The following is a 24,078-nucleotide window of genomic DNA, read 5'->3' as shown; positions in this document are numbered from 1 at the left end:
TGTTTCTATTTTAAATTGCTTTATACAGTTCATCATCTACCAAAAACCTTAATTACTACTGTTAATTATAGATAGAATTGGGGTCATGAGGCCATTGATAAGGCAGCTTTATACTCTCTGGAGGAACTTAACATATTTTACAGTTGGGGTATAAGGCTAAGCCATTGCTAACTTTTAAGTACATTGTCTTTTAAATGAGTAAATTTTCTGTGTGTATGTGTAATCAATAATGTGACTGATTATTTTAACTTGTTTATTTGGAATAGACTTCTACATTATAGAAACAACATTATTCCCCAACTTTATCATTTGAGCCAGGAAAGAAATAGCTAAAAGATGAATCCTAGTATTAAAGAGTCACTGTGTTTATAAAATACAAGAGTTGGGGTCCAAGGTTATAAAGACTTTTTTACAGAAGTGCTGCTGAGCTGTAGCCAGAGGAGCTCCTGACTCTTTGAAGCAGTTGATAAATTTCTAGGAATGGCATTAACCCTATGAAATAGTCCTGGGAAAGCTTCCCAGCCCCTTGGCAGCATGGCTAACATCTGCCATGGGCAGCTTTGCAGTTTCATTCTCACTCTGGGGAAGCACAAACCAGGAAAGTGGGGCTGCCTCTTCGAATAGCATTCTTCTCTGTAGTAACAATGACTTTCCTTCTCCCGGTTATGTTGTCTCCTAGCACCTTATATGCCAAAATTACCTCACTTTTAATTACCTCAATTTTAAGTTGTGAGAAAGTTTGCAGAAATTGTCCATTTAAGACCTGTTATTTTCATCTTTTGCTTTTCCTGATATGTGCAGAAATTCTTTGTTAAACTATCCCTGATATACCAGCTTTTCCAGAAAGTAGAAGCTTTAGTGATAAGATTGGCTTTGGATCTTTTGGAAAGGAGTTTAGGGGTGAACAGAGGTACTAGAGCAGTAGTTTTGTGAGTTTGGAAGAGATAACTTGGGAGGATTTATATTTTGTTCAACCAGCTTGAATCTCTTAGTGTTAGGTAGGCCACCAGTTCTGAAAGAGGAAACAGGTTAGCAAAAAAAAGTCTCCCCCAGTTCATTTTTAATTTAAGTATTTTTCTACTAAAACAGGAATTTTCATGAAATAAGGACATAAATTTAAAATTTTTCACCTGAATCTTACATACAAATTGTAGTAAAGCAAAATTAATTATACCAGCAGAAGGAGGTCCTTGGAAGCTTAAAAGCAAAATCAACTGCTTACAAAAGAGGTCAGTAAAAATGCTACTGTAAAAAAAAAAAAAAAAAAAAAAAGTTGCCTGGTTTTAGATATTGGGCCCTTGTCCATTTAAATTAACCTTTGTCACAGCTGGGCATACAAATGTTTTGTTTTAGTTCACAGAGGGTTAACTCTATTCAAGCTTTCACTGTGGCAGGCCTGATCTGTGGAGTCTACAATCTGGTCTTTCAGGCCTGCCAGTCGCTAGGCAGGAAGTCTTATTTCTTAAGCTATCTTTCAGAATGGGGGGTTGGGATCTGGAGAAAGGTGGGGGAAGGGCTTTGGAGCATCTGTAAGGATCAATAACAGAGAGAGCCGCAAGAGAAGCCATTGTGCACACTTCAAGATAGATGCAGCCCTTGTGCATGGCCCCTGCCTGGCAGGACAGACACCTAAAACCAAAACAATGCCACTGAATGAATTCCCTGTGAAAATTAGGTTGCTCCTTAAAAGGAGTAAAAACAACTTGAGTGTTCTTTCAACATTTGAGAATATTCTCACTCCCTCAACTTGCAAAGATTAGGCAGCCCCCTCTAGAAATAATTCCAAATTGATTTTTAAATGCCTTTTGTCCTCATGCTAATACTGTATTGAATTGGAGAGTGATCATTTTGGTCTTGGTCACATGAATCAAAGGATTGAGTAATCTTTCTGCCTCTGTGAGGCTCCAGCGCTTGCTCTCTGGAACTCCACGTTCTTTCTCCCTCCCCCTTCCTTCCTTCCATCCATCTTCCCTTCCTCCTTCCGTCCCTTCCTCCCTCCCTCTTTTCTTTTATATTTTAACATTTGCTTTACGCTATTGGCTTTTGGAGACATCATTAAGGAAATGAAAAAAAACAAGATTTGGTTAGGATTTGAATAACACATGTGTGAAATCCCACCCCCAACAGCTGGTATTGGCTCTTGAAACTTCAACTGAGCTAAACAGATGTTCTTAGTGTGTTATTTTGAGATCGTTTAAACCAGTCTTGCAGTCAAGAAATCTTCAAAACCCAAAGATTTTTAAATGCATTGCCAGTGTGATATCACGTTGCCATTGTGATATTAAAAGCACATCTTATGGTATATTGTGCAGGCATTAGAATTACCTGAGCTTGTGAGCAGTTCCACCGATGAAATTGTGCTCCTGAAAGCAGTGCAAATTCCTTGTTCTTTTACTCCAGCCCAGATTTTCATTTTTCAAATTTTCTTTTCTCAGACCTAACTGTAACATTTCTGTCTTACTGTATCCTTTTACAGAGTACTAAGGCAATAATTCACTAGGTACTTTTATGATGCAAATTGCTATGGCCAAGGAAAGAATAATGGAGTCATTGCTGCCTCTTTCTCACTAAACAAATCTCCAAAGTATTGGTGACAACTGATGGTAACAGCTGAGAAAAATGGAATCATAAACAGCCTCTAATATTTTTCTCCCAATTTGAAATCTTCTAGGAATACGAGGCATAAACCATTGGGGAGCATAATATGACTTACAGACATACAAATCTCTAATCCATACTTTTTTGGGAGAGAAGGAGAAATAAAAAGGATATTCAATTTTATCACCACACATACTGCCTCCTTGATAGCATTATTTCTGCCTCTCTGATACATTGTAATTCTGTATCAATATTTAAAAGACCATTTCTTTTAATGGGCACTTTCTAGAGACTTACAAATATTGCTACCAAAACTTAGAAGTTTAGTTGCCATATTGTATTAAAATGGGGTATGAAACCTACCATGACCCTTTGGAACAATGTGGTCTTTAATGTGTGTTAGGGGGAGGGCCTAGTGAAGGAAAAGCCATAAAAGTCTTCAGGGTTCAAGATGAGGTTGGGATTTTGGCCCATTGCTTTTGTCATTTTCACACACAAACATCACTGCAATCATGTTTGATTTAGCATCCTTAATACAATGAGGTGGGAGAACAAAAGGGTATCAGAGGCCCAAGTATGGAAGCCAAATAGTCCCCTACTCCACCCTCCACCCCCACCAAATTTTTTCAGATCATTTTTTTTTCTCTGCTTCCCTGTTACTGGGATTTCTTTTTAAGCCAAGGAAATCAGTATTTTTATAAGAATATTCTTTTTGCATGTAGCAATAGTTTTTCTATTAAAAAAAAGCATATCTCAAAATATTTTTTTAGCCATGTAAAAAGTCATTTCCTAAAAAAATTGGTTTAAAAAAAAAAGCTCTGTAATTGGGAAAAATGTATCTACCGTATTTCAAGGTTTGAGAGTTTGAGGGCATTCCCAAAGCACAGCTGTTTTACATATTCTGAAAAGCCTGATAGATGTAAAGGTCATTGCTAACCTATCAGGGTCTTGATGCTCACACTGTGATTCAAGGACCTTGCATTAATTAGGGTGAGAAGCATGGAAGGTCAGGAGTCAGCCTGCTGGTGGGCCTCTGGGCCTCATGGTTTGTCAGTGGGGCCAATCAGAATTCCTGTAGGATTTTTAAACCATTAAAACAAAAACAAAAACTGTTGCCGCTTCTGTTGCCTCTGAGTGGATCCCTTAGTCTATATGGTAACGACTGCTGCCCAGATGGCTCATAAAACCTTAGCTACATCTATTACCTTGCTATATCGGCCTCCTGGTGATGGAGAAAGAACCTCATCAGCCACCTCTGTCGCTTGGCCAAGTCACTTGACCTCTAGGAGCCAGTTTCCCAAATATACAAAAAGGAAGAATAACACCTATTTCACAGGATTACAATGGAAATTTAATAAGAGAAGCTCTGTCAGAGTGCCCAGGATGTGCTTGACATGACTTGAAATGAGTTTGAAAGAGTAACAAATTTTGGAAGATGAGGAAGGAAAGAATTCTTGGGTGAACCTATGGCTGGTGCTGTTCATACTCCCAAGTAGAAGGGTCCCCAGAGAATGCCTCCACTCACTAGGTAAGTATCAGGGAGGGGCCCTTTGGAAATTTACCCTTGAAAATGCTGTACAACCAGTGGGACAAGCTGCTGAACCTTCTCCTAGAACTAACTGCCGTGAGCAGGTGCCTGTAAAATTTGTAGCCTTTTCCCTACAGAAAGTTTTTTACAGATGTGTTGATTGGAAGACAAAGGAGAGAGATTGGGGCTGTAACAGAGGTCAAATCAGGAAAGAAAGGGTGGTAAAGATATTAAAAAGTTGGGAAAAGTAAATATTTTGTTTGAGATTGGTTAAATAAAATAGCAATGACTTAAAAAAGGATAAGCTACATCTACATGAGCTATCCAAGAAATATAGCCAGAGGAAAGAGGGGTAGTGAAGGAAACTGTAGAATACATGCTTGATAGATTGCCATTTCTATTTTGAAACACCTTAACATACATGTGAACATACACATGGATAAAAGTTTGGAAGCAGATTCACCAAACTGTTACCAGTGATTATTGTCATGAGGAGGTTCTGAGAATGTAGGTTACAGAGGATAGATAAGAAAGAATTTTTACTCTCTCATCTCTTAATCACAACTCTGTGCTTTTCTGTTTAAAAGATCAATTTGTAAATGTGTACTGACATTGGAATATTTTTTATATTGCTGAGTGATAAAAGCAGATGTTAGGGGCTAATGTTGTACCCCAGCTGTTTAAGCCAATGCTTGTGATGCCAGCATCCTACGTCAGTACCAGTTCAAGTCCCAGCTGCTCCACTTAGAATCCCACTTCCTGCTGATGCACCTGGGAAGGCAGAGGAAGATAGCCCATGTTTGGGCTCTTTGCCACCCAAGTAGGAGACCTGGATAGAGTTCCTGGTTCTTTACTTCAGCCTGGCCCAGCCTTGGATATTGCTGGCATCTGGGGAGTAAACTAGTAGATGGAAGACCTCTCTCTCTCCCTCTCTCTTTTATGATCTTTCAAGTAAATAGATCTTCACCACTTCCTCCCCGCCCTCCCCAATCAAAGGGCAGATGCTAACCTCTTCCCTTCATCAGGAATATAAATTTCACACAGGCAGGGACAATGTCTGTGTACTCATATCTCCTAAGACCTATCAGAGAAAGTCCTCAAAAATATAATTGGGTGGATGTATGTATGTCAGGCATCTATATGGTTGTCATATTACAAATTATGATGTTGATTTCAGTTTCAGTTCATTGCCAAGATACCAAACTTGTTAGATATCACTCTGATCAGAGGCAGGAAGTAGCAGAAGGAGCATAGGACAAGGAGTAAGAATTGGATCTTAACCTAATGTTACTGAAGGGGCCTTAGAGGAGTTCATGTTTAACTTCACCAATATAATGTTTCAATTAACTGTATTTTTAAAGTAACTTTCCTACATGGGTTTGAACACTGCCAGCTTATTTCCTATTTGAAGCTAAAGTATGACTCCCTGTAATAAAAACACAGTGGTCTTACTCTGCAGATGCCGCCCAACCTAAACAAGCCTTTTTCACTTCTTTTCCACCTTGAATTTTTATGGCCTTTGGAGTTTTGCACCCCTGATCCCAAAAACTGACTTATATAGGATATGATTTTCAATCCCCTTATCACGTTCATCATCTGCCTTTCCAGTCTATTCTTTAAGGTACTCAGGGGGATCCCTAAAAATTGTTCTGCTCAAAACACTAATTACTTTGTGTTAAATATGAAATGAAATCTGTAGCCTTGTATGATTAAGCACTAGCCTAATTTTACCCTTTTCCTACTTACTGTGCCACACACTGGAAATAATTCTTTCTTTTACCAAAAATCAGCTTAAATGTGGGAAGAAAATTACAAAGGACTAGAAGAAATGCAGGCTAGGTGTGTGGTGCATGGGGTTAAGCCTCTGCTTAGGTTACCCACATCCCATGTCAGAGTGCTGGTTCGAGTCCTGACTTCTTTATTTCCAATCCTTCTTCCTGCTAATATGCCTGGGAAGACAGTGAATAATGGTCAAGTACTTGGGCCCTGCCACCCATGTGGGAAACCTGGATAGAGTTCCAGGCTCTTGGCCATCCTCTACTGCTTTCCCAGGCCATAGCAGAGAGCTGGATCGGAAGTGGAGCAGCCGGGTCTCAAACGGGTGCCCACATGGGATGCCAGTGCTTCAGGCTAGGGTATTAACCCATTGCGCCATAGCACCGGCCCCCATAAATATTTCTTTTTTTTTTTTTTTTTTTTTTTTTTTTTGACAGGCAGAGTGAACAGTGTGAGAGAGAGACAGAGAGAGAAAGGTCTTCCTTTGCCGTTGGTTCACCCTCCAATGGCCGCCGCTGCAGCCGGCGCACCGCGCTGATCCGATGGCAGGAGCCAGGAGCCAGGTGCTTTTCCTGGTCTCCCATGGGGTGCAGGGCCCAAGCACCTGGGCCATCCTCCACTGCACTCCCTGGCCATAGCAGAGAGCTGGCCTGGAAGAGGGGCAACCGGGACAGAATCCGGCGCCCCGACCGGGACTAGAACCCGGTGTGCCGGCGCCGCAAGGTGGAGGATTAGCCTATTGAGCCACGGCGCCGGCTTCATAAATATTTCTTGAATGAAAAAGAAAACTTACGGGATTGTTGTGATTGTCTTCTTCTGTGAAAGGCTGGCACTGTGGTACAGTAGGTTAAGGCTCTGCCTGCGTCATTGGAATCCCACATGGGCACCAGTTCGAGTCCTGGCTGCTCCTTTTCTGATCCAGCTCTCTGCTATTGCCTGGGAAAGTGGTGGAAGATGGCCCTAGTGCTTGAGCCCCTGCACCCATGTGTGAGACCCAGAAGAAGCTCCTGGCTCCTGGCTTTGGATTGGCCCAGGTCCAGCTGTTACGGCCATTTGGGAAGTGAACCAGTGAATGGAAGGCCTTTCTCTCTGTCTCTCCCTCTCTCCTTGTAATTCTGCCTCTCAAATAAATAAATCCTAAAGAAAAGAAAAAATAAATGCTATAATAAGGAGCCCTAGACAGTGGAGCTAGATCTGGTGGGTACAGAATAACAGGGTAAAAGATTTCAAGTCAGAATAAGGAAGAGCTTAAGAATAGTCAAAGCTGTTCTGTGGTGATGAGGTAGTGGGTGCTTCACTTAGGAAAGTATGCAACCATTCATTCCTTAGATTGAAGTCGATGACCTCTTGATACCGCTTTCAGCACCGAAGCACTAAAATTCTACCAAAGTAGAGAAGTTATGGCCTTCACAGCACCCTTTGGATGAAAGAGCAAAGGGCTTCCCACTTTGTTCTAGACCGTTTTCAGATTAATTACCTGTTCAGAACAAGTAAATTGCAAGGCCATTGAATCTCACGTTATACAGTCAGTCTTCCTCAAGCCAAAACCATGCTTGGGGAGGCGGATGGGTACTTGAGTTTTGCCCTAGTAGTTAGCTCACCAGTTAGTGCTTGGCTTCCATACCCGCATCCAGCTGCCAGCTCCATCTTCCTGCCAATGCACACCCTCAGTGGCAGCAGTGATGGCTCACGTGGTTGAGTTCCTGCCACTCATGTGGGAGACCTGGCATGGCCCAGTCACCGCTGTTGTGAGCTTTTGGGGAGTGAACCCAGGTGATAGGAGCTCTCTCTTTCTCTAGTGTGTTCTCTGTCACATGCGCTATCACTCTTCTCACACTAACTGTCTCTGCCTCTCAAATTAATGCATTAAAAAAATGTTTTAAACCACACTCAGTGTCCTTCAGGATTCCCTTTCTACTTCTGGATGATGGTTCTTTGAGAAAGCCGCTCCTATGGTTCTTCATAGTTTCCAGTGCTCTGGAGAATGCCGTCCACCATGTCATGTCCGCCGTGTTCTTCCCACAGCCTCTTAGATCTCCAGTGTGTCTGTACCTTGCCCTAAGGAGTTTCTAGAAAATTGTCCTTGCCTGTTTTGCTTCTGAAAGTGCTTCACTGTAGACATGCTGCTCGTACCTAGTGAGCTTATAAGAATTTCTCCCATTGATGTGTGAGCATACCACAGACCCCTCTAAATCACATCCACCGTGAGGCAGCAAAGGGGAGGAAACCCAGGTTGGGTTCCCAGTTCCTTCACTTGTTTGTTAATCTGTATGACCGTGGTTGTTACTTCTCTGAGCTTCAGTTTTCTTACTTAAAAATGCTAATTCTTTGACCAGTAGAACATTTTGAAAGAGTAGCTCTCTGTCAATCGCTTCCACCATTTTCTTGATCCCTTGAAATCTAGCTCTGTTCTTCTGTATTGCTGAAGTTGCACTAAGATAATTCCTGATGATAAGTGAGAAGATAAATATTAGTGTCAGGCTGGCGCCGCGGCTCACTAGGCTAATCCTCCGCCTTGCGGCGCCGGCACATGGGGTTCTAGTCCCAGTCAGGGCGCCGGATTCTGTCCTGGTTGCCCCTCTTCCAGGCCAGCTCTCTGCCGTGGCCAGGGAGTGCAGTGGAGGATGGCCCAAGTGCTTGGGCCCTGCACCCCATGGGAGACCAGGAGAAGCACCTGGCTCCTGGCTTCGGATCAGCGCGGTGCGCCGGCCGCAGAGCGCCGGCCGTGGCGGCCATTGGAGGGTGAACCAACGGCAAAAGGAAGACCTTTCTCTCTGTCTCTGTCTCTCACTGTGCACTCTGCCTGTCAAAAAAAAAAAAAAAAAAAAAAAATTAGTGTCATGCCAAGCTATTATTGCAGTCTGAGCCAAAGGAAAAACCTCGTAATACTAGTCTTTAAGATTCTTATTTGTTTTTGCATTTTTAGTTTTTAAAAATATGATGTTATATTGATTACTGAGTGTTTTAGCACCTACTTGGATTTTGCAGAGACTGTAGTCTCAGCACTGCCTATTGCCTCATCTGTCAGCCTGTTTCTCTGCATGCTGACCACCCCCTATATCGTACAGCTCTCTATTTCTGTGACTTTTGTGATATTACACTGTCCCTCTCTCTACTTGCTCTTCCTGTCCTTTAAATATAGATGGGCTTCTTTCTTTTTTCCTTTTTTAAAAGATTTATTTTATTTATTTAGAAAACAAGAGTTATAGAGAGAGGTAGAGACAGAGAGAGTGAGAGAGGTCTTCCATCTACTGTTTCTCTCCCCAAATGGCTGCAGTGGGTGGAACTGAGCTTATCTGAGGCCAGGAGCTTCTGGGTCTCCCATGTGGGTGCAGGGGCCCAAGGACTTGGGCCATCCCCGGCTGCCTTCCCAGGCCACAGCAAGGAGCTGATCGGAAATGGAGCCCGCACATTCACGTGAGCGCTGCCGAGAGCCGGGTCTTCCAGGTGTCCAGGTGTGAGCCTCAGCGGCTGCAGTCTGAGAGGCACACGGTACTCAGGTCTCCACGTGCAGCCCGTAGTCCGTCCATCCATGCCCCTAAAGCTTAGAGTTGGGGTCCTCACTGTCTGCCCCGAGCTGTCACGTGGCAGTGGCCACTGAGCGAGTGGGCCCACAGTGATAGTGGCTGGGAGCACACTATGGTGGGGGGAAGCAGCAGTGGGCCTGGTGCAGTGGAATGAGGAGCTCCTCAAGGCTAGGAGGGGTGCCAGAGGCCATAGCAGTGATGGGCTTCTTTAAGGTGTGTCATAATCAAGTTTCTTTTGACTATAAAAAAGAACCCTTATCAGATATTAACTAGTTCAAGGCCTAAGTGAAAGTTACCAGAAGAAAACTGGGGCAGAGCATAGGACATAGAGAAATATTGAAGAGTTGGGATTAGGGAGATATAGCCACAAAGTCATCCGGAGCCACAATAACTCTTAGTCCCTCTGTTTCACTTCATCCCATGGTCTCCCTCACCACTGTGCCACGTTAAAAAAAATCTTAGCTTTTCTGGAACAAGTCAGCTCACTGTTCACATTCATATTTCCAGCCTCATCAGATTCTAGCAATCTCTGTATCTTGGGAGTGAATAATTTTAACCATCTTATGCTAGTGTCTTTGAGTATAATCAGCAGTGGCAGTATCTGTCCCTGGTCTCGTTAGCTTGTTTAGCCAACTAAATCTAGTGCCTCATAGGCAGAGCAGTGGCTGGTGTCAAAGAAAAGGTTTATGTGAACTGAGGAAAGAAGCCCCCACCCCCCCCCCCATAGTTTCTTTCCAAGCGCGCTGCCCTCTGGCAGTTCTCGTCCATACCTACAGGCTCCCTCCAGGGTTCCAAGTCAGTCTGACTCCAGAATTGCATGTTTTAGTGTTCCTGGCGGTCCTCCTCCCTTGTCTCTGTCTCAGATACCATACTACTAAAACACCTATGTGCCTGCAGCCAGCAAGCCGCTGTATCTACACGGTTCTCTCTGGAGTGCCATTTGACATACTTCTACTTTAAGGCTCTGTTTAGGTGAGACCTCTTAAATCTCCTTCTGCCGCCCCGTCTAGTTCCAGAATAACTGGCTCACTTCTCTATGCCCCACTACATTTTCTAATTTACTGTTGACTCTCTGTATTAAATTATAGGGTTGATATCTGTCTCCTCCAGTACTGTGAAATACATGATGACATAGAGCAGACCTCAAATACTTATTTAGTGAATAAATGTTGGGATGATTTGAAGTAAGAAGTAATAATTATTAAATAGTGAATCAGTGTCTACTTTATACTACCATTTTAAAACAAATACATGTATTTATTTAGTTACAGTACCTGGGCATGTTCTATCTAGTAATGAAATGTCTGTATATATTTTTTTCAGAAAGACTATATTTTTTCCTCAATTTCAATCATCTCTCTCTTTTTTTTGTAAGCGAGCAAGGAATCCTTTGAAGTTCCCAGTGAGAATGCAAATAGACAAACCACAGATTTTCTCCAACTAGGAAACCTACACTTGCCATGAATTTGAAAACTGTTTCCATTGTAAACAGAAACTTACCACTGCATATCGAGACAGGAGGAGCTAGGGACTGTGTTCTGAATTTTTATTTTCTTGTCTCACTTTCGTTTGGGATGTCAAGTGATGGGGACAGCTTTTTCCCCAGATTGATTTCCTCTGACTTCAGCTAATTCTACTTTATGAGCCCTCTCATCCTTGTTTCCAGGCCTAAGCACTCAGTGGTGTCTGTTAACATTTTCTTTGTCTTTCTCCCATCTTTTATTCACTGATTAGTAAGGATAATTCTCAAACATTCAGTTCATGCCAATCCTGTGAATTACCCAGTTCTTTTCATTATCTGATGTCATTTTTTAGAAATGCGGAAATGTATGGTTTGTCATGTTTGGACTGTCACTGGGAACTTTTGAGGATTCCTTGCTCATTCAGACAAAAGAAAAGTTGGTTGAGTATGAGGAACTCCACGTGTGGCCTTGGAAATGGATTCTTACAGTGGTATGTGCAGGGAGAAAGAGTTATTTGTGTGAAAGAAAAAAAATCATATCTGTTTAGATTTTGTTTGCAGATGAAGTATTGAAGGTCCATGTTTCCAATTTCAATTCTGCCACATCTGAAGCCTTCATTTCAGAGGGAGGCAATCTGTGAAATTGAGTAGAGTCAGTTCTTAGAATGTGCAACTGATCAAGGAGCAATACAGTTGAAAAAGAGCTCCTTTGTTTTACATATCCCATAGCCAGGCAAGTTTCAGATCGTCTTAGTTGTCGGTGTAGTTCTGGTCGAGTGAGCTGCTGAACTCTCCATTTCCTAAATCTGGCCTTCATCACAGTCTGAAAAGCAGGTTTTGATAAAAATCAGTTTCCAAAGTGTAATTTGTGTAACTGGAGCCCTTGGAATGGGTAAAATGCCCTTCTTGGGGTGGGGAAGGTATTTTTGTAACATCAGGATTGACTGGAGATATGAGAGTAAGAGGCCATTTTGTAACAGGTTTTGGCCTGTGTTTAACCAATTAAACCAGAACTGGTCGCTATTGTGAAGGTATGTAGGTATGTAGTGCTCATTTACAGAATAGTAATACCTTCTAGTTATTCTTAACAGAATAACTATAGTTGGTGCTCCACAAAGGCTGGGGCTTTGACGCAGGGAGGCAGGAATTTGATCAAGGTCTCCCACAGGGGTGGCAGAGACCCACTACTACTGCAGATGTTGCTACTCCTGTTGATTCCTTGTTTCTTGGGGGAAAAATTAACAGGAGCACTGAAGCTTAGTCTTGATATACCTTCTTCTCCCCCACCTTCATTAGACATAGTTTGGTATAATAAGAAGGCTGTCTTTGGAAAGCTAGTAAGGTTCAAACAGCTTCATCACTGATTCACTCCGTGACCTTAGGTGAGTTTCTTTATTTTTCTGACCATGGGCAAGTCACTTAAATTATTTTTTCTTTTTTTTTTTTTTTTAACTAAAGATTGATTTATTCATTTGAAAGGCAAAGTGGACACAGAGAGAATGCTCCCATCCGCTGGTTCACTCCCCAAATGCCAACAGTGGCCAATAGTGGCCCTTTGCCAGGGGCTGAAGTCAGGAGCCAAGAACTAAATTCAGGTTTCCTACATGGATAGCAGGGACCCAACTATTTTAGCCATCACCTGCTACCTCCTAGGGTGTACATTAGCAGAAGCTGGAATTGAGAGTGGGTCCTGGACTTGAACCTAGGCACCCTGGTACATGGTGTGGGGATCTTTTTTTTTTAATATGTGTGTGTGTATGTGTATGTATCTTTTTAAAAAGATTTAGATATGAGCATATTTTTAAAAATTCTTTATTTGATCAATCTAGAGAAGGAGAGGTCTTCCATCTGCTGGTTCACTCCTTAGATGGCCACAGAGGCTGTGCCAGGCCAGGCTGAAAGCTGGAGCCAGGAGCTTCCTTTGAGTCTCCCGTGTGGATGGTAGGGGCCCAAGCACTTGGGCCATCCTCTGCTGCTTTTCCCAGGCCATTAGCAGGGAGCTGAATCAGAAGCAGAGCAGCCAGAACTCAAACCAGCATCCATATGGGATGCCAGTGTCTCAGGCAGCAGCTTTACCTGCTATACCACAATGACAGCCCTCAAGACTCAGCCAAATGCCTGACCCTGTGTTTATCTTCTTTAAATATATATCATTTTCTCTTAGTTTAAAAAGAAGAGCATCTTTTTAAACTATTGTTGCTTCCTACAAAATGGTATTGAACCAAGATGAGTCAGCTGCCCATGAACATCAGAAGACCAAAAGACTGAAACTATGGAAAGAAAATGTATTATAAAGCAGCCAAGTTAAGGGGGTTAGAAGTAATGCTCAAATCTGACTTCCTAATCAAAGATCTGGGAAAAATTTTTATGGATTAGGTAGATGGAGCTGGTATGCAGAAATGCTTGTTTAGGTAAGTTCTGATTGGAGGGGCTTGGAACAAGGCCAGCATAATGCTAGCTGTGTTTTAAATAGCTCTCCTAAGAAAGCATCAACTTAAAAAAAGAGGTGGCCTTTGTTCTAGTGGTTAAAATGGCTAAGATGGTACTCGGGCTTGGACACACACCTCTATCAGAAGTCCTGAGTTTGTGTCTCTACTCCATTCCTAATTCAAGCTTCCTGCTAGTGAGCACCTTGGGAAGCAGCAGGTGATAGCCCAAGTGTTTGGGTTCCTGCCACACATGTGGGAGATCTGGGTTGAGTTCCTTACTCCCAGTTATGGCCCAGCCCAGCTTTGGCTGTTGCAGGCATTTGGACAGTGGATCGTTGGTTGGAGGCTTTGTTCTGTCTCTCTACCTCTCAAATTAAAAAACAAAAAAAAAAAAATTTTTAAATAAGGAAACATAATGGATTTTTGTGGTTGGGACATTGGGGAAACTGAATAAAAAGGGACAGTCTAATATTACTGTCTGTTATTTGAATGAATTGTGAACTGTCGCTAATTATTTTATTTCTTTGCTGGTCATCTATTTTTAACTCAGTATGCTTTTAATTTGCTTATTTATTTATTTGAGAAACAGAGACACAGACAGGGAGAGATGGGAAGAGAAAACTTTTACCCACTTGTTCAGTCCCCAAATGCCTGCAACGACCAGGGCTGAGATCAGGAGCCAGCAACCCAATTCAGATCTCCCACGTGGGTGGCAGGAACCCTTTATTTGAGCCATCACACTTCCTTCCAGAGTGTGCATTAGCAGGAAGCTAGAATCAAGAGCTGCTGTCAGGAATTGAACCCAGGCACTCTGATGTAGATACAGGCATCTTAAGTAGTATCTTAAGTGTTAAACCAAATGCCTGCTCTACCAGTATTTTTTTTAAAGATTTATTTATTTATTTATTTATTTTATTTTATTTTATTTTATTTTATTTTTTTGGACAGGCAGAGTGGACAGTGAGAGAGAGAGAGACAGAGAGAAAGGTCTTCCTTTGCCATTGGTTCACCCTCCAATGGCCACCGCGGCCGGCGCGCTGTGGCCGGCGCACCGCGCTGATCCGATGGCAGGAGCCAGGAACCAGGTGCTTTTCTTGGTCTCCCATGCGGGTGCAGGGCCCAAGCACTTGGGCCATCCTCCACTGCACTCCCTGGCCACAGCAGAGAGCTGGCCTGGAAGAGGGGCAACCGGGACAGAATCCGGCGCCCCAACCGGGACTAGAACCCGGTGTGCCGGCGCCGCAGGCGGAGGATTAGCCTAGTGAGCCACGGCGCCGGCCAGATTTATTTATTTATTTGAAAGAGTTACAGAGAGGGAGAGACATACACCAGTGTGTTTGCTATCCTAACCAGTTCACTGAAATTATTCTCAGTGTAATCTTTTGCTTTTTATTACTCCTCATACTTTTTGATGTCTTTGTAAAAGTCTTTTATACCCTGTCTTTTTTATAATCATGGACTTCCATTCCGCCTTTTTCTTCTCAGATCATGTTATCTCATTTGGACCTCCCAATGTCTCATCTTCCCATCTCTGTGTGTTGGTTTTATCCTGGTACCACCTCTCTACACATCACCTTTCCCCTTGGAGTTCTGATCTGTTGCCATAGCTTCAGCTCTGCTGTGTGCTGATGACTCCCAAATCATTCTAGCCCTGATCATTGTTCCCTGAATAGTTGCCTCTAGAATATTTCTGTTTGACTCACCCATTGTCCTCATTTAAACCAAAGCTGTTGATTTTTGCCCCTTACTCAGCTTTTGCTTTCTACTTTTCTGTTAGTGATAATAAATTTTTCAGTCATCGTGGTTTAGAATTCATCTTTGACACTGTCTTATTTGTTTGTTCATTCATTCATGCGTTCATTCATTTGAAAGGTGGAGAAAGAGAAAGAGAGAAACAAAGTTATCTGTTGTTGCTGGTTCACTCCCCAAATGCCCACAGCCACCAGGGCTGGGCCACAGAAACCAGGAGCCCAGAACTCAGTCTGGGTCTCTGACATGGGTGGCAAGGACCAAAGTACTTGAGTCAGGACTCAGAACAAGGCATTCCAATACCAGATGTGGGTGTCCCAGATGTGGGTGTCCCAAGTGGCATCTTTTTTTTTTTTTTTTTTTTTTTTAGGATTTATTTTATTTGAAACTCAGAGTTACAAAGAGAGAGGGAGAAAGATCTTCCATACACTGGTTCACTCCCCAAATGGCTGCAATGGCCTGGGCTGGGCTAGACCAAAGCCAGAAACCAGGAACCAAGAGCTTCTTCCGGGTTTCTCATGTGAATGTCGGGGGGCCAAGGACTTGGGCCATCCTGTGCTGCTTTTCCAGGCACATTAGCAGGGAGCTGGATTGGAAGCAGAGCAGCTGGGACTCGAATTAGTACCCATATGGGATACTGGCATCCAGGCAGCGGCTTTACCCACTGTCCACGATGCCGGCCCCACAATCGGCATCTTAACTGAAGTGCCAAATACCCACCTCCCCTATCTTTGAAACTTTCCTAACCTATCTTTCCCATCTCCCCTGTGCAGTCTAGTCAATAAGCCTTTTCTGGGCCCCCTGAGATTTCTCTTCACTTTTATTCAGTGATCCTTCAGCTGTTACCTAGATGCCCAGGGTATCTCTTTCTTATACCACTGTAATATTCCTAAAACTGGGCCCAGCAAAAACAAAGCAAGGAACTTAGAACTCAGCCCAGTTTTCCATGTCGGTGGCAGCCACCCGAGTACTTGCGCCTTTTTTTTTTTTTTTTAAAGATTTTATTTATTTGAAAGAGTTACAGAGAGAGAGGGAAGCAGAGAGAGAGAGAGAGATCTTCCATCTCCTCCTGATTCACTTCCTCAAGTGGCTGCAACAGCCAAGGCTGAGCCAGGTTGAAACCAGGAGCTTTCTCTGGATCTCCCACACGGGTAGCAGAGGCCCAAGTGCTTGGGCCACCTTCTGCTGCTTTCCTAGGCCATCAACAGGAGCTGGATCGAAGTGGCATAGCCGGGACACAAACCAGTGCCCATATGGGCAGCGGCTTTACCCACTATGCCACAGTGCCAGCCCCAGTACTTGAGCATTTACCTACTGCCTCCCAGGATGTAGATTAGCAGGAAGTTGAAATCAGAAGCAGAACCAGGACTCAAACCCAGGCATTCGATTGTGGTATCTTAACTGCTCCACCACCAAATGTCTGATTTTTTTTTTTTTTGGTCTTTATGATAATAGCCATTCTAACTAGGGTAACATGGCACCTCTGTGGTTTTGATCTGCATTTTCCTGATGATTAGTGATGTTGAGCGTTTTTTTTTTAAATATTTATTTATTAATTTGAGAGTTACACAGAGAGAGAAGGAGAAGCAGATTGGGGGCCGGTGCCGTGGCTCACTTGGTTAATCCTCCGCCTGCGGCACCAGCATCCCATATGGGTGCTGGGTTCTAGTCCCAGTTGCTCATCTTCCAGTCCAGCTCTCTGCTGTGGCCTGGGAGGGCAGTGGAGGATGGCCCAAGTGCTTGGGCCCCTGTACCCACATGGGAGACCAGGAAGAAGCACCTGGCTCTTGGCTTTCTATCGGCGCAGTGCCAGCCATGGTGGCCATTTGGGGAGTGAACCAACGGAAGGAAGATCTTTCTGTCTCTCTCTCTCACTGTCTAAAACTCTACTTGTCAAATTAAAAAAAAAAAAAAAAAGGCAGAGAGAGAAAGAGAGAAGAGAGGTCTTTCATCTGATGGTTCACTCCCCAAGGCCATACTTGGGTCCCTGCCACTCAGGTGGCAATGGTCGGAGCTGAGCTGATCCAAAGCCAGGAGCCAGGAGCTTCTTCTGGATCTCCTAAGTGGGTGCAGGGACCCAAGGATTTGGGCTGTCTTCTACTGCTTTCCCAGGCCATAGCAGATAGCTAGATCGGAAGAGGAGCAGCCAGGAGTAGAACCAGTTCCCATTTGGGATGCCAGCGCTTCAGGCCAGGGCTTTAATCCACTGTGCCACAGCGCCAGCCCCTCCCAACTGCTTCTTGGGTTTGAGGGTGAGGGTCCACTCATCTGCTTCCCTAAAGCCTCTGTGGGCTAATCACTCAGGGCAGGCAGCCTGGCTGTGTTCCCTGTAAGCCTTTTCCTATTTTTTAAAGCATTATTTACTGTTTTGTTTAAAATGGAGATTAAAAAAATTTTTTTAAAGATTTATTTATTTATGAGGCAGTTACATACAGAGTTGTAGACAGAAAGAAGGAAAGACAGAGAAAGTTGTTCCATCTGCTGGTTCACTCCCCAAATGGCTGCAGTGGCCAGAGCTGGGCCGATCTGAAGCCAGGAGCCAGGAGTTTCCTCCGAGTTTCCCACATGGGTGCAGCGGCCCAAGCACCTGGGCCATCTTCCACTGCTTTCCTAGACCATCTGCAGGAGCTCAATTAGAAGTGGAGCAGCCAGGACATGAACTGGTGCCCGTATGGAACGCCAGTACTGCAGGCAGAGGCTTAGCCTACTATACCACAGTGCAACCCCCCTACTTGAATTTTTTTAAAGTTTTTATTTTTGCTTGAAAGGCATAGAGGCAAACACAGATCTTGCATCCTTGGTTTCACTCCCCAAATGCCCATGACAGCCAGAGCTGAGCTAGGCTGAAGTCAAGAGCCTAGAACTCCATCAACTCCATCCAGGTCTTCCACCTGAGTGGCAGGGACCCAGGTGTTTGGGTATGCCTTAGCAAGCATTTAGACTTGGAAGTGGAACTGGGATTCAAATCTAGGCATTCATGTAAGGCAGGAATGGGGAATCTTTTCTGCCAAGGGCCATTTGGATATTTATAACATCATTTATGGTCCATACAAAATTATCAACTTAAAAATTAGCCTGCTATAGATTTATTGAACTTCAAGTCTCTACTGTGATTTCCTTGGCAAGGCCAGACCAAATGATTTCTCTGGCCTTGAATGGTCCATGGGCTGGACATTGCCCACCCTGCAATAGGGCATATGGGCATCCCAAGGAGCATCTTAACAGCTGTCACAAGATGAATTTACACACACACACATATACATACACATACACATACACACACACACACACAGTACCTACCAGGATGTTTTATAAAGTTAAAAATATTTACCATATTTTTATATTATAGAAAAAAGTATCTAATAACAATAGCAGGGTGTATACATTTGGTATAGTCATTAAGATGTCTCTTGGGTTGCCCACGTCCCATATTAAAGGCCCTGGGTTCAAGTGCTAGCTGCACTTCAGTTCTACTTCCAGCTAAAAACATTGTGGGAGGCAGCAGATGATGGCTCAAGTTCTTGAGTCCCTGCCACTCACATGGGAAACCTGGATGGAGTTCCAGACTCCTATCTCTGGCCTGGCCCAGTCCGTGCTGTTGTAGGCATTTGGGGAGTTAATTAGCAAAGGCAATCTCTCTGTCTCTTTCTCTCTCTCTCTCTCTCTCTCTCTCTCTCTCTCTCTCTTTCTCTCTTTCTCTCTTTCTCTCTTTCTCTTTCTATATTTCAAATAAATAATTTCTAAAAAAATTTTAAAGATAGGAGTGATATAGATGAAACCTTGCCTTTGCTGGGACTCAGAGAATGGAGACCTATTAGAGTGGTCTCATCATATTAAAAAAATCACTAACATTTATTTGTGTATACACTTTGAGTAGGCATGGCTTCCATCTGCTGGTTCACTCCCCAAATGGTCACAGTCCAGAGCTGGGCCAGCAGAAGCCAGGAGTTTTTTCTGGGTCTCCTACTCAGGAGGTCTCTCCACACAGGGGCCCAAGGACTTGGGCCATCTTCTATGTTTTCCCAGGCCATAGTGGAGAGCTGGATTGGAGGTGGAGCAGCCAGGACTCAAATCAGCACTCTTATGGGATGCCAGCACTGCAGGCAGCGACTTTACCTTCTAAGCCACAGTGACGGCCCCATCAAATAAGTAAATCTTTAAAACAAAGAAACCTTCACAAAGAAACAGCTAGTAAGTGGCAAAGCCTAGATTTGAACCCAAGAATTCCAATTCTAGAGCCAAGTTCTTTATCTCTGTGTTCTTACTGCCTGTTCTCTAGAGATTTGTACAGCCAACAGTTGTCACTTTCCTTTCTGCAAGGGTACTTCAGTTTGTGGAAAAATTGAAGTAAAAGGTAAGTTTATATTGGTAAAAACAAATTTTGAAATATAAACATAGGTGATTCATAAGTTCTTAAAGGACCCTTGTGTATGGATTTCAAATTTTTTTGGACCAAGAAAAACTTTTTAATTTCATTTTCCACAAATTTTTTGGAAGTACCCTGTATCTTCACATTGCATAAGGGCCCAGAGATCAACTCTGCCTCCCTGCCCAAGACTGTTCCTTTGATTGCCTTGTCTGTTTACCTAATCTCAATCTTTTCAATTAAATATGAATGTTTGAGAGCTTAAAATTTCTCTAAAACTGTATTGGTTTCCATCCTGCTCCTTCTCTTACTCTTGGGGAAAATAAGAGAAGAAGATTTTTAATAGTTTTTACTTTAGTCTGAGTTTGTTTGCTTTTATTTATCAGGTTTTTTTTTTAAATATCTTTATTTGAAAGTCAGAGTTACATAGAAAGAAGGAGAGACAAAATGGGGGTGAGGATGAGAGAGAGAGAATTCTTCTATCCACTGGTTCGTTCCCCAAGTGGCCACAATAGCCAGGGCTGAGCCAGAATGAAGCTAGGAGCTTTACCCAAGTCTCCCACATGGGTGGCAGGGGCCCAAGCACTTGGCCATCTTACGCTGCTTTTTCTAGGCCATTAACAGGAAGCCCTATCAGAAGTGGAGCATCCAGGACTTGAACTGGTGCCAATATGGGATGCCAGTGTCACAAGCAGTGACTTTACCCACTATGCCACAATGCCAGCCCCTATTCATCAATTTTCAGAATAATGAATTTGTGTCCCAGCACACAAATTACCTCCAATGGTAACTTAACAGATTTTTCTTTTTTGTATTATTATTAACTTACTGAATTTTATATTTGAAGTTGTTTTAATCCATTATTATCAAATATTATCAGTATTTTTTTTATGATGTATAGACTGCTCCATCTTAGGCTATTGTTGCCTTCCCATATCCTTTTGCTTTGACCCCATTATTAGTTTGGAAAGCAGAACAAGGCTCATCTTGTATATTCTGCCTCATACCTGGAGTTAGCCTTTTCTATAAGGAATCCTGGCTTCTGCTCATGGAAACTGGGATTTAAAGATTGAAAAATGAACCTTCCAGTATTCCTGATCAAGATAAACATTTAGTTTCTCTGATAGATTGGTAAGAATCTTCTGTCTATGCAGACTGGTTTTTTTACCTGTTGATATTATAGACTGCAAATGACCTCATTTGAAGTTTCACAGACCTGTCATTTTTTAAACCCTCAGTATTTCATTTGTTTTTAAGATTTACACATTTATTTGCTAATCAGAATTAGAGATTGGGAGAGACACATTGAGAGAGATCTATCCACTAATTCACTCCCTTGATGGACACAATGGTTGGGGCTGTCGCTCCCCCTCTTCGTGGAGGAACGACACCAAACCCTGCCTAGGCTTCATATCCGAGTCACGGCACCATTATGTCGCTCCCCCTCTTCATGGAGGAACGACACAGGACCCTGCGCTGTTCTTTCGTCTGCTCGGCCCTCCCCGGGTTTGCTGCTGGTTCTTCCCGGGTTGGCTACTGTCCCTTCCACCTCCGTGGAAGGGCGGTTCCCCCTGGCCACTTTCCCCACTTCCGCAGGGGAGCGGCACACCGCCAGCCGGCTCTCTCGGGGGCTGCACAGGTGTTCCCCTTAGATGTTCCCCTTAGATGTTCCTGGTGCATGCCGTCTCTCTCCTCCTTTATAGTCCTCCTCTGCCAATCCCAACTCGGCTGCCCACACGCCGAGTACGCTGCTCTCCTCCAATCAGGAGCAAGTCCTACAGTTTATTGGCTGAACTGGAGGCAGCTGTGTAGAAGCTGTTTTCTTCTCTCCCAGCGCCATATTGTGGGAGAGCAGATGCATAGAATAAGTCTTAATTCCAGTAACTTAGTCTAGTCCGAGTTGCTCCCAGTTGCTCCCCACAGATCCCCCTTTCTTTTTATTTTTTGGCGTTGATATGCGCCTGTCTTTGGTGTCCCGCGGCACACACTCTGCTCTGCTTGCTAGAGTTGCCACAGGTTCTTACAAGTCCTATCAATCAGGCAAACCGAATCCGGGTCCTCTCTTTGCCATGTTGTGAGGAGGTTTCTAGGCGCTGATGCGTGCCTGTGTTCGGTGCCCTGCAGCGCATGCTCTACTCTGCCTGCAGGTGCTTACAAGCCCTATCAGGCAAACCGAATCCAAGCCTTCTCATTGCCATATTGTGGGGAGGCCTATTGGTGTTGATTCGTGCCTATCTTCGGTGACCTGCGGCTCATACTCTGGTCGAGCCGCCTGTTGGTGCTTACCGCCTTACTAATCAGGCAGACCGAATCCAAGCCTTCTCATTGCCATATTGTGGGGAGGCCTATTGGTGTTGATTCATGCCTATCTTCGGTGACCTGCGGCTCATACTCTGGTTGAGCCGCCTGCTGGTGCTTACCGCCTTACTAATCAGGCAGACCGAATCCAAGCCTTCTCCTTGCGGTATTGTGGGGAGGCCTTTCTCTATTTCCCTATCTCCGGGCATTCCTATCTCTCCCATTTTACTTCTATCTACCAGCATTCCTATTTCTCTCATTTTACTTCTAAACTTCTGTTTCTCTTATCCCTGCGGCTTCCCGGCACCCGCCCTGAGGCTGCTTCTCGGCACCCGCCCCGCGGCGGCTTCCCGGCTCTGAGCCGCTTCAGCCCGCGCCTCTCTCATCTGCGCGGCTTCCCGGCTCTGCGCGGCTCGGCTTTGCGCGCACACTCCGCGGTCTCGCACTAGCCCAGCGTTCCCTATCTACTTGTGCCCCGCACGCTCTCTCTGCACGCGGCAGCCTCCGCGAGTCACACAGCCCCAGCTCACGTTTCCGCCACTAGCATTCAATCCAAGTTCCCCGGGCTAACCTGGCGAATTCAACCCAGCTCACGTTTCCGCCCCACGATTTGGCTTCCCGTCCTTTGCTCCCCGGGCTAATCAGACGGATCCCAACCTGACTTACGTTTCCGCTTCTGGTTTTAACTTTTCGCCCCTTATTCCCGGGCTAACTCGACGAATCCCAAAGTGGCTTTCGTCTTCGCCTCGGCCTGCCCCCCGCGGCTTCAATTTCCCTAACATTTTTTTCTACCCAGTATGTTTCCCTAAGTTTTCTTCCAACAATATTCCTCCCTCATTTCTCCTGGCTTCTCCCCACAGTCCGTATCTGAGTCTGTTTGTTCTAGCTTTCACTTTCGCTTTCGACCTTAGAGATTTCTCCCAGCTTCCCCCCGTAGTCCGTATCTGAGTCTATGCCTAGGCTTTCAATAGCTTCTTCCGGCACCTTTTTCGTCCGGCTTTTCCCTAGGCTGTTTGCTAGTCTCTCTCTCCGATATTTTCCCATTTCTTCCCGTTTCTTCCCTCCTAAGTTTCCTATCCGAGTCACGGCACCATTATGTCGCTCCCCCTCTTCGTGGAGGAACGACACCAAACCCTGCCTAGGCTTCATATCCGAGTCACGGCACCATTATGTCGTTCCCCCTCTTCGTGGAGGAACGACACCAAACCCTGCAGGCTTCATATCCGAGTCACGGCACCATTATGTCGCTCCCCCTCTTCATGGAGGAATGACACAGGACCCTGCGCTGTTCTTTCGTCTGCTCGGCCCTCCCCGGGTTTGCTGCTGGTTCTTCCCGGGTTGGCTACTGTCCCTTCCACCTCCGTGGAAGGGCGGTTCCCCCTGGCCACTTTCCCCACTTCCGCAGGAGAGCGGCACACCGCCAGCCGGCTCTCTCGGGGGCTGCACAGGTGTTCCCCTTAGATGTTCCCCTTAGATGTTCCTGGTGCATGCCGTCTCTCTCCTCCTTTATAGTCCTCCTCTGCCAATCCCAACTCGGCTGCCCACACGCCGAGTACGCTGCTCTCCTCCAATCAGGAGCAAGTCCTACAGTTTATTGGCTGAACTGGAGGCAGCTGTGTAGAAGCTGTTTTCTTCTCTCCCAGCGCCATATTGTGGGAGAGCAGATGCATAGAATAAGTCTTAATTCCAGTAACTTAGTCTAGTCCGAGTTGCTCCCAGTTGCTCCCCACAGGGGCCAGGCTGAACCTAGGAGCCAGGAGCTTCTTCCAGGTCTCCCATGTGAATGGCAGGGCCCATAAGCAGGGAGCTGGGTTGGGAATGGAGCAGCCAGAACATGAATGGGGACCCGTATGGGATGTCATCATCACGGTTGGTGGCTTTACTTGCTGTGCCACAAGACTGGCCCCTAAACCCTCGGCTTTACATCATTTATGGTTACTGTGAACCTTTGTCTTTGACTTTTTTTTAAGATTTATTTATTTATTTGAAAGTCAGAGTTACACAGAGAGTGAAGGAGAGGCAGAGAGAGGTCTTCCATCCAGTGGTTCACTCCCCAAGCCACAACAGCCAGAGCTGCATCAATCCAAAGCCAGGAGCTTGTTCTGTCAGGTGCAGGGACCCAAGGACTTGGGCCATCTTCTGCTTTCCCAGGCCATTGCAGAGAGCTGGATTGGAAGTGGAGCAGCCTGGACTCAAACCGGCACCCATATGGGATGCCAGCACTGCAGGCAGTGGATTTATCCTCTATGCCACAGTACTGGTGCGATTGTCTTTGACTTTGATGTGTTTATTTTGACAAATTTTCCCCATTACATTTTAGGTAGAGTAATACAAATTAATAACAC

The 24,078-nt window shown here is 44.5% G+C and overlaps 1 protein-coding gene across 6 annotated transcripts in view; it reads left to right on the top strand.

Annotated features, from left to right (window-relative positions):
• NR6A1 (nuclear receptor subfamily 6 group A member 1) overlaps positions 1-24,078 on the top strand; it is a 260,240-nt gene that overhangs the window by 188,932 nt on the left and 47,230 nt on the right. The window lies entirely within an intron of this gene.

This window comes from Oryctolagus cuniculus, chromosome 1 (genome assembly GCF_051225735.1).
Source record: "Oryctolagus cuniculus isolate XC-2025 breed Fujian yellow rabbit chromosome 1, ASM5122573v1, whole genome shotgun sequence".
NCBI classification, from domain to species: domain Eukaryota; kingdom Metazoa; phylum Chordata; class Mammalia; order Lagomorpha; family Leporidae; genus Oryctolagus; species Oryctolagus cuniculus.
This window is presented reverse-complemented; position numbering and strand designations above follow the sequence as displayed.